Source organism: Lepidochelys olivacea (assembly GCF_965140295.1).
Source record: "Lepidochelys olivacea isolate rLepOli2 genome assembly, chromosome: 21".
Taxonomy (NCBI): Eukaryota; Metazoa; Chordata; order Testudines; family Cheloniidae; genus Lepidochelys; species Lepidochelys olivacea.
The window spans coordinates 2758484-2772900 of record NC_140431.1 but is presented as its reverse complement, the minus strand read 5'-3'; positions in this window follow the sequence as shown (position 1 = coordinate 2772900).

Below are 14417 nucleotides of genomic sequence, written 5' to 3'. Positions count from 1 at the left end.
GCAAGTAAGATTTGGAGTTAATTGGCCATATTAAAAGAAGAACATTTGACACACAGTACACAATTGCAAAATTCACATCTGCTTTGTGCAGAATATAATAAGGCAGGTCTTGAAAGAATCAAACCTCAATTCCCTTCAGAAATGAAAAAATGAATCTGCATGCATATCAATCAGCAAAACAAAAAGGGGACATTTAATGTATAACTTATCTTATTTTTGAAATTTTGTCTCTGGTATCTATGCCAAAGTTAGGACAGACTTGCAATAATGTGCAGTATTTTAATGTGATTTCAGTCCTTTGCCAATGACCAAAAAAAAAAGTCATTAAGGGAGGCTAAAATTGGAAGCCAAAACTTAAAGCAATAAATGTACAGAAAGCTCTATAGAAGAGAAATGCACAAAACTTCCTGGTAGTTTGATGGAGTTATTTATACTGGAGTTATTCACCTGGAGATACTGATGATATAAGCTCTGTGCTGCAAGACATCAGTGATGACAGGAAAGTCATTACAGTAACCAACAGGAGCCAGTCAGAAATTTGGCAAACACACAAATAACCTGTTTTGGCTGAAGTGCATTCTTTAAATGCTTATTTTTTGTTGATCCTATTTCAGCATTCTTTATAATTACTCAGGAGCATTCAGAAAGATTAGACTTGGACACTTGTAAAAAGAGAGTTTCCAATATAGATAATGATCATGCTGATAAGTTCTGTGAACAATGGGCCAAACACAGGTAAGGCATCATAATATACTTGGCTCCTGCACTGCAATTTTCATCTGTAAACCTCAGTGCTTTACAGAGGCATGTATCATTATCACTGTATTCCGGATGGTGAAATCAAGGCATAGAGCAATGAAGTGATTGGCAATGTCATTGCCAGAACTGGGAATAGAACTTGGGTCTCCTGAATCCTGCAGAAGCACCCTAACCACTGGATTATGCTGCCTCCTGGCAATCATGGTGGTGGATCTCCATTAGTTTCACTTGGCTGAATTCTGCCTCGTATAGAGAAGAAGAAGAATGATCCAGCAGTTAGGGTGGAAGGCAAAGATTAAGGTTCAGTTCTCTCCTTTACCACAGACTTCTTGTGTGATCTTGGGCAAGTCATTTACTATTCCCATGCTTCATGCTAACAGAATTTCTCTACCTCACAGGGGTCTTGGGAGGATAAGTACATTTAAGATCACGAGATGCTCACATATCATGTTTCAGAGTAGCAGCCGTGTTAGTCTGTATTCGCAAAAAGAAAAGGAGTACTTGTGGCACCTTAGAGACTAACCAATTTATTTGAGCATAAGCTTTCGTGAGCTACAGCTCACTTCATCGGATGCATACTGTATGAATGCATCCGATGCAGTGAGCTGTAGCTCACGAAAGTTGATGCTCAGATAAATGGGTTAGTCTCTAAGGTGTCGCATATCATGGTACCGCAGGGCAGAGGAGTACCTTAGATGGCTTGCTGTCGCATGTTACACTTGCACTACTCTCCACTAAAGGACAAAAATGCTACATAAAGCTTCTATCCAGAGAAGTCAGTGTTTTATTTCAAACAGCTGGATCTGCGTTGTGACTTGAGTTGAGTTAGTGGCTTACTTGTTAATGGAAAACAAAACCCAGCACAAAGATTGGTGTCAGCCCCAACAGCTTACAATCCCGTTGTTAGTGGACATGAGTTCCTATCGCAAAACCTACCAGTATAACTGACACAATCTGGTCCCCAAGTTGGCGGTCTCAGAGAGATCATGAACTCATTGGCTCCAGAAACTTTTTATATGGCTCCTCTTGGTCTGGGCTGAGGCTCATTTGACATGAAGGAGGCCTGCCATCTTTATTGGAAGCCAAATAAAGCCAGTTTCAGGGCAAGATTCTGACCTGAGTTATACTGGGTCAAATCAGGAGTAACTCCACTGACTTCCGCTAGCTCAGAATTGCCCTTAACATGTAAACACAGATTTTCTTGCCAATTTGGTAACGGAACAGTTTTAACACTTGACCTTTTAAGCCAGGTGCTAATAACGGAGTGACATTTAGAAGATAGAAGGTCATTAAAGATTTACAGCAAAGATTTATTTCATGTAGAAAAGAGAAATTGACATGCAGGGGATGCAGTTCCATGTTTCTCAGTTTTACACTTTTGGGAAAGCTCCCAGTTAAGGCATGGGTAAAAGTTAAAGGGTGCTACATCTTTGCATAGCAGCCACATTGTGCCAACTTAATTGAGCTGGTGCAAATTAGCTGCAAATTAATTACATGCCCTACCTGTTTCCGCACAGCAAATCACTCCAGCACCACAGGGCCCTTTTCAAACACAGAACTGAGCCCTGCCACCTTTGTTCCACAAGGAGCAGTCAAGGCGGGCTGGAGGAGATGTGGAGCTATAGCTTGGCTGGACTCGACCCTCTGATTCTGCACCTCTGTGATGACCCATTGCAACAGAGGTGCAAGTGAGGGCCTCCATGAAGGCTAGGGTTGCCACGTCTCCACGTTTTGCCAGGATTGTCTCTCTTTTTGAGATAGCTGGACTGGAAAATCAGTAAAGGTGCTCAGTACACTCTGCCAGCTGCCCAGTTCTATGGGCTCAGGATTGTCCCAGTTGTTTTGTGCCTCAGAAGGGGCAATGCCACTGAGGTCTATCCCAGTCTGTGTTGAGTGATAACCCTTAAGACACTTGCAAGCTGTCTCTTCTCTGTCCTTGACCCATGGAGTTTGCTCAAGTATAAAATGAATAAGGACCTAGGCATCTGGCCCAGTATGAATATTTCTTTCTAGACTGGCTTGATAAATAACTTGAAATGTCACCTGCTGGGAGGATGTGGGGAAAATGGAATATCTAGGGCACTTTGTTTATGACCCTGATGGTGACCCCTTCTCATGAGATTAGGAGAAGCAGGAAATTGTGGGGTAAAGTGAAGCAATTCCAAGATGGTGGTTTTTTTTGTGTTTTGTAATTTTTTTTTAAATTTTTTTAACAGCAAATGAATCAAATTTCCAAAGGAACTTTTTTCAGCCTAACGATACAAGGGTAATGTGCTTTCCCTCACTAGTCATTTCCCTCACTTGTGAGAGATCAGAGATCCCTTTCTTCTGAAATTCCATTTCGGACTCTGTCCCTCAAAAAACACTGGCTTCTATTAAGAGTGGTTAACTTTTTTTGAGGGAAAAATAACTCCATCTTCAGAACCACCACCTTTTAAAATGCTGTGAAAAGGGAAAATAAAAATAAAGTATAGGATGGTGCAGTATTAGCAGAAGCAGTGTAGTGGCTCCTTCCCTGGTATGCATGTGAACTTTCATTTTGAGACACTGCCTGAACCAATGCCAGTTAGAGTACCCAGAGAAAGAGGCTTCAGTCAAACATTTTGTTTGAGGGGAATTTTCCTTTTTTCGACCGCTCAAAACCTTCCTGAAGATTCAAGGGCAGGTAGATAGCCATACTGCATATATTTAAATTACTGGGTCTCACTATATTTATTAATATTGGCTTAGCAAAAAAGCCTCATCCTGCTTTCACTTAAACCAATGTAAATCAAGACTCAACTGCTAATAAAGGGGTTATGCCAGCATGAGAAGCAAATCATGCTTGGTACTGTGAAGATTAAACTGGTACAAATCTTGCCTATAGTGAGAGTTCTGCATGCTGTGCGACTTCCCATCTTATGTTCCTATTTTTCTGTTTTTTCAGTCTGTTGGGTTTTTTTATCAAGTCTCGTTTTTGAAGATCTGGTCAGAAAATGGAATTTCTGTTTGGTGGGAAATTTGGGTGTTTCAAAACTTCCTTGTTCCAACCTAGACTGAAACACGAAATTTCAAAATTTTTCATGGCATGAAAATTCTGAAACGCAGATTTGGCACAATCGGCTCACTTCATTTCAATAAAGTTGAAGTATTATAATAAATACAATTTTATAAGTGAAGAAAATGAAAATATTTTGATATAAAAGTCAAAATAAAATGAATCAAAACAATTAAGTTGAAACACAATGTTTTTACCTTACGGAAATTAAATATTTTGACACTCTCAGAATAAAATGAACTAAACTTGTTTTGACTTTTTTTCATATTAAAAAAAAAAATCACATCAGAATCAGTGTGTTCCCACAGCATCTTGCAGTTTCAACAAAACTGTTTGCAAAGGAAACTGCTTTCATTTTTTAATTCCAGCCAGCTGTACTTCTTCTTCCTTCAGGCCTCTTGTGTCCCTGGTCACTTAACTGAATGTACTCCTGCCAAACATCAACAGATCAATCGACTTAGGGCAGTTTGCTCACTCCTTTGCTTTTCCACCAAAGTGAATTTGGCCCTGGTGAAAGGTGTTGGGTGGATTGCCCTGAACATCCCCCCATTTCTTGTGCAGTAGCAGCACAAGTCTTCTGCCACTGAATGCGTCCCAGCCTAGGAGCTATTGCAGCGGCGGTGTTCATGCAGGACGAGCACAGAGGTTCAGTGTCTGTCTCTTCGCAATACTAGTTCTGCAAGTGAAAACATGTCTTTGTATTGTAGACCTCAGTCAGGGATTTGAATTTCCAGCCAGGATATCCTGCAGTCAGATCTTGGTAGAAAACTTGGCTGATGATGCATGAGGCAGAATACGGTACAGTTCACTCTGACAGGTGCAAAGCTTCTCTGTGTCAGTAAAGCCAGAAGGTAGCACGTCAAACACTCACATGGCCTGATTTTTTTTCCTTTCAATTACTCTAGTGTAAATCAGGCGTAACTTCACGAAGCGAATGGAAACTGGTGTAAGCAAGAGGAGAAATGGGCCACGAAGGCACAGACTCCGCGTAAAGGACCCTTTCTTATAATTGTGAGATGGTGGGTGAAGTAATATCTTGTATTGGACCAACGTCTGTTGACGAGAGAAATGAGCTTTTCAGGTTAGTTCATTTTTCTGACTACAACCAGCACTTTCAGAATAGTGAATCATTAGTCGGTGTATCCCTGGTGGAGGAAATGGCGTTGGAAGAATTCTAAACCAGACCAGAAATAGTACCTCAGAGTCCATTACATCTCATTGGCTTAATGTCTCCCACTGACTGATGCTTCTCTTTTTTGACTTAGTAGCTAATTCTATGTCCTTAGTACAATCCTGAATAATGCCTTGTTTTGGTTGCCTCAGTCCTGCAAGGAACCTCCACAGGTCATTTGGATGTCCCTGGATGATTCATGGTTTAGCACAGAGGCTCTTCAATGCTTTGCACAATTGACTTGTAGGAAGAAATGCAAATCCTTCTGCCACTAAGTGACCATTGCAATAGACACGATTGGCTCCTAATGCGCTGGAGCACACATCCTTCATTGAGAGAAACTAATGGCAAGTCTCGCAAAATTAACACTCACATCAAAACCCACAATTATAAACAATGACTATGCAGCTTGTTGGAACGGAAAAGATGCTCTTTGCTTGCTCCTGATTGATAGCAAACAACTCATGGGTCAGAAAGACTTCATCTTATAAAATAGCATGATGGGGGTGTATTGCTGACAACACAAGCCCACGGACACACCGACAGCGGATGCATATCCAATTGCTCTGATGGTGGGGCTCGGGTTCTCATGGGTTCTCTTTCCAGCTCTGCTGCTAACTGTGTAGGTTTTTTTGTTTTTGTTTTTTGTTTATCCAGACAAATAATGCAGTCACTTCATTCTTCCCTAGCAAAAACATACTACGAAACTTAAACAAATGTTGCCACAATAGTCTGGATAAGCGGCAGTGTTTTGAACCCTTTATCCAGAATACTCGAGTGAATTGTATGGGGCTCTGCGACCTTGTGTGGATATAATAAAATCCTTCTTTACTTCACGTGGGTTATTGTCTTAAAGAAATGGACAGGACAGGAGAGGGGAGAGGATAGCTGCCCAATGAAAGCCAAAGGGAGTTGGTGCATACACACTTGTGCCTTTGAGGAAAATCTCAGTCATTGCAAAGTGCTTTGAGATCCCTGGATAAAAGATGCATAGCACTGCAGAGTTTGTTCCATGTTTTATTTATTTAATGTCCAGAATACAGCTGCAAGGAGCACTACTGAAAGCTGGACTCAAGCAACCTGCAGTAGTTAAACTGACCAGAATTCATTTGAGACATTTCCCACCTTGACTATAGGGCAGGGGCGGGCAAACTTTTTGGCCTGAGGGCCGCATCTGGTTTCTGAAATTGTATGGAGGACCAGTTAGGAGTGGCTGTGCCTCCCCAAACAGTCAGGCATGGCCTGGCCCCTGACCCCTATCTGACCACCTCCACCCCTAACTGCCCCCATTGTTCCTGACTGCCCTCCCGGACCCCTCCCCATTCAACCCCCACCCCCTGTTCCCTGCCCTATGACTGCCCCAATCCCTATCCACGCCCCTGGCCCCTGACCAGCCCCCGAACTCTCCTGCCCTCTATCCAACACCCCGCCCGCTCCCTGCCCCTTACCGCACTGCCTGGAGCACCAGTGGCTGGCAGCGCTGCAGCTGCGCGCACCAGGACAGGCAGCCGCACCACACAGGACAGAGCAGCGGCTCAGGCCAGACTCTGCAGCCCTGGCGACGCAGTGAGCTGAGGCTGCAGGGAGAGGAGGAACAGCGGGGGAGGGGCCAGGGGCTAGCCTCTAGGGCCAGGAGCTCAGGGGTCGGGCAGGACGGTCCCGCGGGCCGTAGTTTGCCCACCCCTGCTATAGGGCAACATCTGCTTGAAGGCAAACAGTGTAGTGTGCTTACTATCTATATTTAAAGTGCTGCTTACCCTGTATAACAAGCTTCCTCTAGACTAGGGAAAGCTTTAAGAACAACAGAGCTCCCTGCAGACGTTCAGCCTGGAATCAGGAACTGCTCTCATACACCCCACTGTAAGTCATCTAGGAAAGGAAAATGAGAAGGGGAAATAGCTCCCCTCCAGCCAACACAAAGCAGGGAACAGGGGAGATAGTCCCTTAAAGCAAATACTTTGCTGCCTTTTTACTGTTCTTTCTCAATAACTGGTTTTTTTTTCTTGCACACTCTTTGAATTACTTCACTGCATTATGAAATCGATAAATGCACTTTTATTAATACATTATGCTCATCAGGAATAAAAACTTAACTAGCATTAGTATATTAAATCACCAAGGTGTCAGTTGTTAGTACTGCTAACTGACACTTATAAAATTCTGATATCTAATTTACTGTGCACCTCGTATGCATAGTATTTAACAATGCATTATTTTCTTTCAGTTTTAAGCTAGTTACTGGGAAACACAAATTCTAATATCTTTAGTAAATCACTCTTTTGACTAATCAGCTAATGGGTTAATACCTAATTACAGCTCATTAGAAAATGATACATTGATGTACAATTCCCTGATTTTCTTATTGGAAAGAAAGTAGGTTACACAGTTAATGACTTGGTGCACTAAGCTACACTGACTTTGTCATAACTGCTAAGCTCTCTTTAAAATGAGTTAATTAAGATATTACACCCACTTCAGTATTACTGTAATTACAGAGCTAAGTTCTCCATTCCTTGATCACAGTGATGGCTTACTCCATAAGCGTTTCTATTGGTTTCCACGGGACTTCTCACAATGTAAACTCCAAGCTCTCAAGAGACAGAGCAGCAGAATCTAGCCCATAATGAATTAACAAATTCTTAAGACTGGTTTGTGAAACCCTGACTCACACCAGCTAGGACCCTATTCCATCTGAAGCCCTAATAAAGTGAAAGGGATGAGTGTACAGTAGAACCTCAGAGTTACAAACACCTTGGGAATGGTGTTCATAACTCTGAAGTGTTAATAACTCTGAACAAAACATTATGGTTGTGTTCTTTTCAAATGTTTACAACTGAACAGTGACTTAAAACCGCTTTGAAACTTTGCTATGCAGAAGAAAAATGCTGCTTTCCCTTTATTTTTAGTAGCTTACATTTTTAACATGGTATTGTACTGTATTTGCTTTTTTTGTGTCTGCTGCCACCTGATTGTGTACTTCCGGCTCCAAATGAGGCGTGTGGTTGACTGGTCAGTTTGTAAACCTGGTGTTTGTAACAGAGGTTCTGCTGTATTAAAAGTGGCCCGGATTAGTTACTTTCGCCAAAAAAATAAAATAATGGCAACAAAATTCTGGTCTCAGACCTTTATACAGCCCCAGCTAATTCAGTGGGGTCATCTGGGTGTAGCCGAAGCTGTGGCAGAGGCAGGATGGCCTTGTGCATAAGGTCCTAGTGAGGAACTCAAGATCTGAGTTCCAACCCTGGCTGTACCACAGACTCTCTGGGTAAGTCACTTGTCTCCCCAGCAGTTCCCCATCTGTAAATTGAGGAGAATACTCTCCTAGCTCAGGGGAGTTGGGATGGTTGATAGTGCATGTGAGGTGCTCAGATGCTATAGTGATGAGAGCCATGGAAATGCTTGTAATTTAAAAAATATATAAACAATCCACCAAGTGAATTTAGAGCAGGGGAAGGGTGCCCAGGATCTCAAGTATTTGCTTTATTCACAGAAAATGGGCAACAAAAGCTAACCCATCACGCTTCCAGTGTGTTTTTAACAAGGACCACTTACGAAGGCTTGTTTACACGGTCCTCAATGTACACTGAGGAAATGTGATTTCTAAATGTCTCGTGTTGCACATTAACTGGTCCACGTAGACCCTGCTGGTGCACACTAAGCACCTAGTGTGCCTTTTCGTAGTAGTATTTGAAAGTGTGCATTGCTACTCTGTGTGGCCATGACCTCAGGATCCTTAGTGGTTTGTTCCTTGTCCTCTGTGCTGAGAACGTGACCCTCAGCTGTAGGGCAGATAAGTGCCAGTGTGGATTTTTTTATTTTAATTCTTTAATAACAAGAACAAGGGACCAGGTCCTCAGCAGGTGTAAATCAGTGTAGCTTCAGTATATGGCTCAGTTATTCCTTTTAGTGACACATTTTCTAAGGCCAAAATTTAAGAACAGAATTGCATGCATGCTTACTGTATTGCATGTGTCTAAATACCCAGTTCCAACTGCAAAAATTGTGTGCTTATTCATAGTAAATGCACATGAAAATGTAAGCACAAAAATGCTCAAGTATTTTTCCATGCAAAAGTGGGGCCCCTTCTGTATCCAAGGGGAACACACAAGTAGCATAAAAAAAATGCTCCTATGAATAGTTGACAAACTGTGTTGATGTAAGTTAACAAAGACATTTAAAAAGTTGGCAAAGCTCTTCAACCTGAGCAGCTTATTTTAGAACATTTCACTAAATAAGGCATTCCTCAGGCTGTGTAGAGATTAGAACACAATATAACTCAGGTAGAAAAATAGTGATGCACGGATTTAATTCAATAGCACTAAAAAGCTAAATCACAAAACTTTCTATCTGGAGCCTTGCTATAGTACTGCTTATCAACACAACTTCAAAGAAAGCTTCATTTATATAGGAGCAAGTTATCCACTTAAGTAATTTATCTTTGACAAGAATGAAACTGATTATATGAAGGAGAAATGCCTGCTAGGCAAGGAAATTTAATGAAGTTTGTAATGGACTGCAAAGAAAATCATCCAAATGATCAAGGCAGGAATAAGCCACAAGAAACAATTAAGACTCTCCATCCATCTCTCTTCAGCCCAGAAGTGAGGGCTTTTGTTGTTCCAAGTTTTTGCACAAATTCAAAGTAAGCTTCTTTTTAAAACCTAAGTATTTGTAGCAGTCTGAGTAGGTGGAAGGTGATAGCGTTTTGGATTCCTCTCCAACAAAGATTTCAGAACTTTTTAATTTTCTGCTTTGTCTAGACTCTTGGGACAGATTATGTACCCCAATCCACCTCCTTTGAGACACCCGAGTGGTGAGAAGGGAGTGGAAGCTATCTGCCAGTCATCTTTGAAGATTCCTGTGACCTGGAGGAGTTCTCAGCGGGCACAGTGCTGGCAGACCTACCTCCTATGCTTCATTACTCTGTCCCCTGATGCAGAGGATGTCAGATCAGAAAGAGGGAGTGGAGTTTAGGTAACCATGTCCAACTTGTGTAAGGTAGAGCAATCCCCAAACCAAAGCTATGAGAGCAGAGAAACTGCTCCTTGATACCATTTCAGTATATGGTACAGATCAGTGTTAGGGTTTAGATTAAGATTAAGATTAGGATTAGCCTAACTCTGTTTCAGTATGAGTGGCAGTGATCTTTGTTTCATGTAGTCGGACACCATAGTCTTCAGCCAGTTGCATATATTGGGCAAGGGAATAGAACTTTTAGGCCAAATGCTGCTGTTGAAAATTACATTACAGTAAATAAGGAGATTTCATTAGAGCTACACAGGATTTAGACTGATTTTTATCTGGTCTTGTGCTGGCCTATGACCTTCAACTTCAAGAACAAATGCTTCTACAATTACCCTTCACTCTTACCCTCGTTCGGATGTAGATTAATCTGCTTCACATATTGGACTGTCTCTTGGCGGTGCACGCCTAGCCACAGTGAAAATAATTCCATCTGTTGTGACTGCATGCATGGAAGAGGCAACCTGCTTTTGACTACCCCTAGGGTTCTGTAGACTGGAGGTTTACCATTCCTCACGGAAATTTCAGTGCTGTTCAATAGCTTCTAAAATGGCTTTCTATCATTTTCTGAGGTCATCTATTTTAAGTATAGTCGCTCCTGTGAATCACTGACATCAAGAATGCAATTTAACATACCAGTGGTAAATCCCAACTGAGCACAGCTGAAACTGCATTTCTGAAGTTTTACTGAATCAGTGTAATCATTTGGAAACACACACGCCTACGTGTGCAAGTACATACACACCCTTTTTTATTAATTCCCCAGTTAGTGACTTCTAAAAATTCTGTTTACTACTGAAATATGCTGACTTGTGTTTCTCAGACAAATTACTGGAAGCAAATCTCATTTCCTCCTTTAACTATTCACTCTCCCCCCGCAGTCCCCCCCCGCAAGATTTTCATCTCTCTCCTCCCTTTTAAATCACTGGTTTCTCATGCAGTTCATTTCACTCTCTCTAAGCAAAAGAAAGCACCCATTACATGGTACTGATACCACCAGAGCATTCCGTCATATGACGATTGGATGGTGCTAGGCAACAGACTGGTCACCTGTGTAAAATGGAGTTCTATTGAGAACCCAGTGTTCAGGACAGAGTCTTTTCTGGACCATCATCCCCCCTGTCATAAATATAAAGGGAAGGGTAAACCCCTTTGAAATCCCTCCTGGCCAGGGGAAAGCTCCTCTCACCTGTAAAGGGTTAAGAAGCTAAAGGTAACCTCGCTGGCACCTGACCAAAATGACCAATGAGGAGACAAGATACTTTCAAAAGCTGGGAGGAGGGAGAGAAACAAAGGGTCTGTGTCTGTCTGTATGCTGGTTTCTGCCAGGGATAGACCAGGAATGGAGCCTTAGAACTTTTAGTAAGTAATCTAGCTAGGTATGCGTTAGATTATGATTTCTTTAAATGGCTGAGAAAAGAATTGTGCTGAATAGAATAACTATTTCTGTCTGTGTATCTTTTTTGTAACTTAAGGTTTTGCCTAGAGGGGTTCTCTATGTTTTTGAATCTAATTACCCTGTAAGATATCTACCATCCTGATTTTACAGGGGGGATTTCTTTATTTCTATTTACTTCTATTTTTTATTAAAAGTCTTCTTGTAAAACACTGAATGCTTTTTCATTGTTCTCAGATCCAAGGGTTTGGGTTTGTGGTCACCTATGCAAATTGGTGAGGCTTTTTATCCAACATTTCCCAGGAAAGGGGGGGTGCAAGTGTTGGGAGGATTGTTCATTGTTCTTAAGATCCAAGGGTCTGGGTCTGTAGTCACCTAGACAAATTGGTGAGGCTTTTTACCAAACCTTGTCCAGGAAGTGGGGTGCAAGGTTTTGGGAAGTATTTTGGGGGGAAGGACGCGTCCAAACAGCTCTTCCCCAGTAACCAGTATTAGTTTGGTGGTGGTAGCGGCCTGTCCAAGGATAACGGGTGTAATATTTTGTACCTTGGGGAAGTTTTGACCTAAGCTGGTAAAGATAAGCTTAGGAGGTTTTTCATGCAGGTCCCCACATCTGTACCCTAGAGTTCAGAGTGGGGGAGGAACCTTGACACCCCCCCACCCCACCCCTTGTTGTTGTTGCTCTACTACAATGGCCTGTTGTTGCCATGCATGCATTCTCAGGTTAATATGGTAGAAGCATTACTACACTTGAATTTATTCATGCCCCTGTGAACAGCAAAGAAAATAAGCTGACACTCCATAATGCCTGAAAGGAACAGATCTTTCCTTGTAGCTTCAGAAAATGCACTCACCAATATTGCACATCACAAAAGCCAAAGAAATCTGGCCTGAGAACTTCTGTACACACAGACTGACTTCAACAAGAGAAACAAATGTTCAGCATCTCTGAAAATCTAGCTATAGAGTGTCCGATTTTTAGATGGTATAAATCAGCATGTCTTGACATCATTGATGCTTTATCCAGATTTACAGCTTCTGAGGATCTGGCCCATAAGATCCTGGAAGTGTATTGACTATTAATATGTAGTGAAAGTACTATGAACTTGCATTCCCAGAGACAGTTCTTTAATATGGTTTCCCTGCTGTCTTCACTTCCCTTTTTTCACTGTGGTATCTAAACATATATAATCAACCCAATATAGAGGAGAAATGCCTGCTAGGCAAGTAAATTTAATGTGGTGATCCACTGGAGTTATATCTCTTACCCACATTGGATTGTGAGTTTTATGTTGCTACATGCTAGTGTTAGCAGAATGACCTGCCAGCCCCCCTCATCCCCCACCTTGTAAACCCAATCAGACTCAGTTATATTGAGCAACTGGTTTATACCAAAGCCAGGAAATACTAGCTCAGATCCTCAGACAGTATAAAATTTGCATAGCTCCATGAGACTTCAAGGGAAGTATGCTATTTGACACTGAGCTGAGAATATGGCCCATATCTAGCCATGTTCAGTGTCCTATAAACGTGCAAGTCTTCGGATTACCTTGCATACCATGGGCATGGACTTGTATTTCTTGTGTTACCCAGAATACCCGTAGAAGTCAGTGGAGGTTTGGAGCCAAAGGAATGCAGAGTTGGGCCTCACATCCGCTGCGATAATTTAGTAGAATGGAGTGAGCTGACAGAGCCTTAGGTGCCTCTTTAAACAAGCCCCTTGCTGCTGTTTCATTATTCTGTTTAATGAAGTTTTAGCATAAAGGACAGAAAAGAGCTTCCACAGAACGCGGACCCAGTTCAGATAGACACAGGTCATTAAGAATAAATAATTATAAATATTTATTATTCTAATTCAGATTGTTTCTGGGTGGGTAGATGGATGACTGCACAGAGTGAAAAATAGAACAAGGAGAGTTAATCACCATTGTGGAACTGTGTGCTTTACAATATAAATGCATCAAAAGATTTTATTTTTAATTATCCCCATAGACCCACAAAATCGCTTTCCTGGTCAATTAATTTAATTACATTTTGGATAATTATTTTCCTCAACGGTGAAGTGGCTGCAGACTGCGATAGTTTGTGCTGCAGTTGCAAGATGGGAGACACTTTGGTGTGAGTGACGTACTGAACATATCAGCAAAATACACATTTATAACAGACACCTGAATTAATGATGTCCCTTCAGAAAGAAATGGAACGATTCATCCTCTGGATGTGAAAGGTGGGAGGGAACCTTGAGCTGACAGCAGAACTGCTCAAAATATGTCAAACTTTTTTTCCCCTCCAGAAAACTGTTCAGAATCAAAGCATGGAGGCTGATTTAGGAACATGCTTAAACGTGTGCTTAATTGATGAGTGGGATTTAAGCACATGCTTAAATGCTATCCTGAGGGATGCTTGTCTACAATGGGGCCCATGAGCAGTGGCCTCCTTCATTCAGAATAAAGGCAGCAGATTGTCTGCAAATACTGGGGGGAGGGGAATGAACTTGAACTGATGTTGATCTCACTTTCCTCCCTGAATCTGAAATTTACTAATGTAATTATACAACCCAAATATTTGCCAAGTTTGATCAGTTGCCTGAGATAAGTGAGCAATAACAGCGAAGAATTTTTTTTAAAAAGGAACGGAGGGAGAAGGAAAAGCTCTTTGAAATAGTCTATTCAAGTAATTGTCATCTTAAATAAAATAATGGCAAGTACAATAATCATTATAATTCCACACACCCCACAGAGAATGATCAAATAGAAAGCAGAGGAGTGAACAATTTTAAAAGTTAATTTAAAAATCTCTCTGTGATGGAACTATCATCACTTATCAGGTCATGCTGTATTAATCAACTTCATTGCTCAGGAGCAGGGGAACTCTGCAAGATATTTGCTAGCTGTTGTGCCTGGGATTACGTTTACCCCCTTTAAAGTTTTGCGTTTTACGTTTTGCCCAACTTGCTAAAGACTATGAAGAAATGAAGTAATCTGTGGAAAGGTGTGGAGTGATTAGAGCAGGGGATAAGAGGGAAGACTTCC